This window comes from Eublepharis macularius, chromosome 7 (assembly GCF_028583425.1).
Source record: "Eublepharis macularius isolate TG4126 chromosome 7, MPM_Emac_v1.0, whole genome shotgun sequence".
Taxonomy (NCBI): Eukaryota; Metazoa; Chordata; class Lepidosauria; order Squamata; family Eublepharidae; genus Eublepharis; species Eublepharis macularius.
In genome coordinates, this window is record NC_072796.1 from 11,935,297 (window position 1) to 11,940,514 (window position 5,218).

Below are 5,218 nucleotides of genomic sequence, written 5' to 3' on the forward strand. Positions count from 1 at the left end.
AAGGTGGTTAATTCCCAAACAGCAAACAAAACCCAAAAGCCTTCAGTTTGATTTTTCCTTCTAACAACATTTTAGGATTTGCTTACTGAGTTATTAGTTTCCTTACAGTTCCCTCAATATCTTGAAAATGTTTTTAATGAGTTGGCAGCCCAACAGGGAAGTAAATCCTTATTAATCTCATGACAGGTGTCCTTTGGATTATGGACAATGGCCTAAATGTGTTTTTAGAATGAGAATGCCCTTGAGGTACAGTTTGGGATGCCACCCTCCAGGTCAAGCCTGGAGATCTCCCGGAATTACAAATCATCTCCAGATCACAGAGAAGTTCCCCTGGAGAAAATGGCTGCTTTGGCAAATGGACTCTATGGCTTTATATCCCTCTGAGGTCCTTCCCCTCCTCAAACCCTACCCTCTTCAGGCTCCACACCCCCAAATCTCCAGTTATTTCCCAGCATGGAGCTGGCAAACCTAGGTACAGTTTATAAATGTCTTGCTTGGAATTACCTGTTTTTTCTAAAAAATTAAAATGCAGTGATATGAGCCACCTCATGTGTAATGCAGAGGAACCAGAAAATTACTCAAGAAGGACCTTTCTTTTGCTTTCTAAGCCCTTCTAAAACACCGGAGGCCACGGAGGAACGGAGAAGTACATCTGTAAGCTCGTTTGCGAGGCACAATGCCTTATTGGAATGCTGAGCAAATGGCTTGCCCAGACATTGACAACAAAATGGTTCTTCTGCCCTTTTCACCCCTCTCTCCCGTACACTTTCCCCATTTCCATTTTATTTGTTTCTGGGCTGTTATTGCGGCAGACCCCGGACCCTCCCTTTTTAGCCTGATCATTGTGACCCCCATAAGTCCGTAATGAATTGTATCGAGCAGGAAGGCTGGGCAGCCCATGTGGAGAAGAGGCCTCCAGGCTCATTAATCCTACCGCCTCCCCCCTTTCCCGAGGCCTGCACTGCTCGCCGTGCATGTATGGAGATCGGCTTCCGCATCTGTCAGCGCCAACAGATGCCAGTCTCATCGGCCCAGCCTTTGTGCAATCCCTATTATTTGCCATTGGAGGCCAAGGTCCTCATTAGGCAGTCCAAATAAACAGGAGTGAAAAGGTAACCTGCCGCAGAGAGAGCCGTTAAGTGCTCACGTGCTCTTTCCGCTAAGTCAGAATGGCATTTTAAAAAAACCCTCATTAAGAAGCAATTGCAATTTGTGTCCTTTCCTTGATCTGCATTAATCACCTTGCACAATGATGCAAGGCAAAACCATAAAGGGAAAGGTGCAAGTCCCTTGCTGCACTCCGGTTCTGAGTTGTCTGCACACATCTGCCTATATTTGATAAAAAAATTTTAAACAAAATCTTGGTGCCGTGCCTCTGCTAGAAGGCTGTAGACCTTGAATTGAAAATGACAGAACGATTCTAGGCATCTAGCAGGATCTTTCTAACAGCATTATTATAGCATAGCCCAAGCTTCAAGCTGCAAGAAGTTACAAGGATGCCAGGCTCCAGGACCGGGGATAAAAGAGCTTTGGGGATTCACAGTGTCTTTGTAATACTTGCTTATAAACATAGAAGGGCTATTGGAAGACTGGAGCTCATTGCTTTCAAAATAAACACAAATGGAGTTCAGAAGCTAAAATTCCATCTTCCTCAAGACCATTAAAGGTAAAAGAAATCTATAGAAGATCACAGTTTCTGCTTTTCTCCTTTTCTCTCTCTTTTTTCCTTTTTTTAAAAAAAAAGATCAATGAAAACCAAATTGTGCAGGAGCTGTTAAAGTAACTTGTTCTGGATCAGGGCATGATCCACTAAAGGGCATGATCCACTCAAGAGTCCCAATCCATCCTCTGAAAAACTAATGACGTGAACGGAGGGCAATCTAAGCTCCCCTCTGTCTGGAGATCAGGGGGCGGGGCCACCAGCCATGTGACCATTTTCAAGAGGTTCCGGAACTTCGTTCCACCACGTTCCAGCTTGAAAAAAAGCCCTGCCTATGCCTAGTGCGCAAGTGTAGGATAGGGGCACCCTGTCTCCTTCCTCTCTTTGCATGTGGGATGAAGAGTCAAGGTCACTCAGAGGTGGAGAGGATTCCTCTGTGGCTCTGACCTTTGGCTGATATACCTTGTTAGCAGTCAGAGCCCTCTTTCATACTAGGAAGGCAGTTTATGGATAAGGAATATCATAAACCCCTTCACCAGCAGTTCCAGACACTGCCCAGCAAGGCAGCATGGATGCCTGGTGGAGACTGGAAAATTAACAAGACATGAGTCATAGGGGATGACTGACTGAACAGCTCCCTGTGGCCCGGGGAGCAGCCGAGATAATGAGGCTTCCTGAGACATCTCCCTGCCTAATCCCATCAACACCTTCCACCTTTCCCACTTACCTAATCAGGGCTATTCAACGCATTTGATAGCCTCCCTGTCCGGCAGTTACTGGGTCATCAAGCAAGATTTTACCTATTGTCCAGCCCAAGATCATCATATCACAGCTTTCCCAGCTTATTGTCCTACCTCCAGACAAGCAATTAAGCCATTGTTTGGAGGCAAGACGCCAATCTTGCTCCAGGGTACATTGTGGACTATGACTACTAGACTGCCTAGCCATATGCTCAGTGTGTGTGTCTTGGTACCCGTCAACGCCCCCTCAAGTTCGCTTAATCCTCCTCCTTGCTGTGAAGTGTAGGTTGTTTTGCTGCTCCTGCACGGATCTTCTTCTCCTTCTCCCCGAGATTGGTAAATATCATCCGATCCCAATTACTCTCTCTCATTTTCCTCCCTGCTTTCTCAGTGTGTATGCTGTATGTTTCTCCTGTGTGTTTGCCTTTTATTGCTCTGTAAATAAAGAAACCTTTCCTGTTGTACACCAGCCTGTTTACTCCATATTGGTGGAGATCCCAGTTACCCCCCTCGCTGCGTCTCCTTGAATGCTAATTCCCCCAACTCAGAAGGAGACCCCCCTCATTTGAGTAACAACCTCCCTATGCATGGTTTGTCTTTCCTGCCCCTTCTTCTCTTGGACTGTTGCTTACAGTCTTGGCCTTGATACTGATGATGCCATGACTCTCCCCCTCCTTTTCCTGTCATGTGACTCTGATGGCATGTATTTATTTACTTCATTTATACTCCACCTTTCTCCCTAATGGGGACCCAAAATGGCTTACATGGTTCTCCTCTCTTCCGAAGTATCCTCAAAAGTTACAAACCTGCGAAGGAGGTTAGGTTGAGTGTGTGACTGGCCCAAGCTTATCCAGCAAGTCTCCATAGCAGAGTGGAAATTTGAACCTTGGTCTCCGAGATCCAAGTCTGACACTCCAATCACTACATCACACTGACTTCCTATTGCATGCTTTCAGTGGAGTCCAGGTTTGGAAAAGATGAAAACCATTGATACAGATCATTGTTTCCCAAACCTGAGCCACATTTTTTTCAAAACTATCATTCGAAGCAGTGGCATAGCATGGGGAGGTTAGGGGGCAGCCACCCAGGCACAAAATTTTGAGGGGGCACAATGTCCACATCCCTCTTGGGAGCCCTCCCAGCCAGCCTCTCCACCCCCGCTCAGCTCCCTGCTCGCCTCCCCACCCCTTCACTGCAGCCACCTGTGTCACTGCCGCCAGCTTGGCACCCACCGAGCCGGCGCCCTGGTGGCCCTGGTGGCGCAGCAGGCGGCACAGCTCCCCACTCATCTCCCCACCCCTCCCCGCTCCCACGGTTCAGACCGCTTGCCTCCCCCACCTCTTACCTCTTTGCCGCAGCCGCCTGTGCTGCTGCCATCAGCTTGGCGCCCAGTGGCGGTGTGGGCAGCTGCGGCAAAGTGGTAAGGGGTGGTGAGCAGCCCGAATCGTGGGAGCACTCCCAGGCAGGCGGGGTGTGCCCCTGTGCGATGTCACTTCCCAGAAGTGATGTCATCACGCAGGGCCAGAGCGCGTGCACTTCATGCAGTCACACAGGGCCAGGGGCACCCCCTCCTGCCCCAGGCACCCCTAGCCCACGCTACGCTGCTGATTTGCAGAACACTTAATTCTTACAACCAGAAAGGTTTGCTTTTAGATCGTGTAAGAGTTTACACCCAGCTGGCTTCAAGTGGAAGAGCGGGGAATCAAACCCGGTTCTCCAGATAAGAGTCCTGCCACTCTTAACCACTACGCCAAACTGGTGTGCTTCTTGATTGGAAGGAGGCAGTGAATCACATAGGGATGCGTGATAGGTGCACCTCCTCTGAGGAAAGGTGATTCCACTTCATATCTGTTGCATGAAGGAATCGCACCTGATTCAGAGGGATGCAGCAGATTTTCCCGAGGGGACTGATTGGAAGGAGGTATTACCATGGCAGTACATCATGCCAAGGCATAATGGGCTGCCTCGTGAATGCTTTGGCCTAATTGTTTAATTTCTTGCATGCAGCAATTCTGGTACACTAGTTGGTAATTAATGCTGCGAAGTCTTTTAACTAGCTTGCTTTTTGACCACCTCTACTGATTCTGATTATTAGTTCTTTTTGCCCCCGACAGTTTAATTGCTTATTATTTTTGATCAGTGATACATTTTGTGAATTTTGTTTTTTCAGCTTAGGCCATTTCTCATTATTTTCCTCTCCATCACCAAGGAAAGACACCTTCTTGTCTCCAATTAACATGGTTGAAGCCCTCCTACAAAGGGAATGGACGTTTTCCTTTGATCCACCGCATCCGATGCCTCGCTGCTGATGTAACATCCAGCCTCTTTATCATTTTAATTGCCATTTTCTCTGTATTCTTATTGCCCACAAAGCATTTAATGAAAGTGGGTGGGAGTTTATGGCTTGTCTTCATTCAGGTAAGAATCGGTTATATATGTTTATTTCGATTGTACTTGGTGTTCTTTAGAGCGCTATTCCTTGCTTCCCTCATCCTTGCTCTTGCTGATTATAGTGGCTTTTCTCCCTTCCCCATCCCCCCCCAGGTCATGCTTTTAACAGTAGCCTGGCAAACAGAAAGCACAGTGAAGTTTTTCCCTGCCACTTAATGTGCTTCCTTGGTTTATTTAGGGTTCTCTATGCTGGGCTGCCCTTAAATCAAAGTCACACAGTTCAGACGGATACACGGGCCGGACTGGCCATTACTTAGGGGCAAGTGGCCTGCAACAGACTCACTTTGCCTCTTCCTGATGCCCCCCTCCTGTGAAACATCTGGGCTTCCCACCGTAGCCAGCAGAGATGCTGTGACTGCCATGTCAA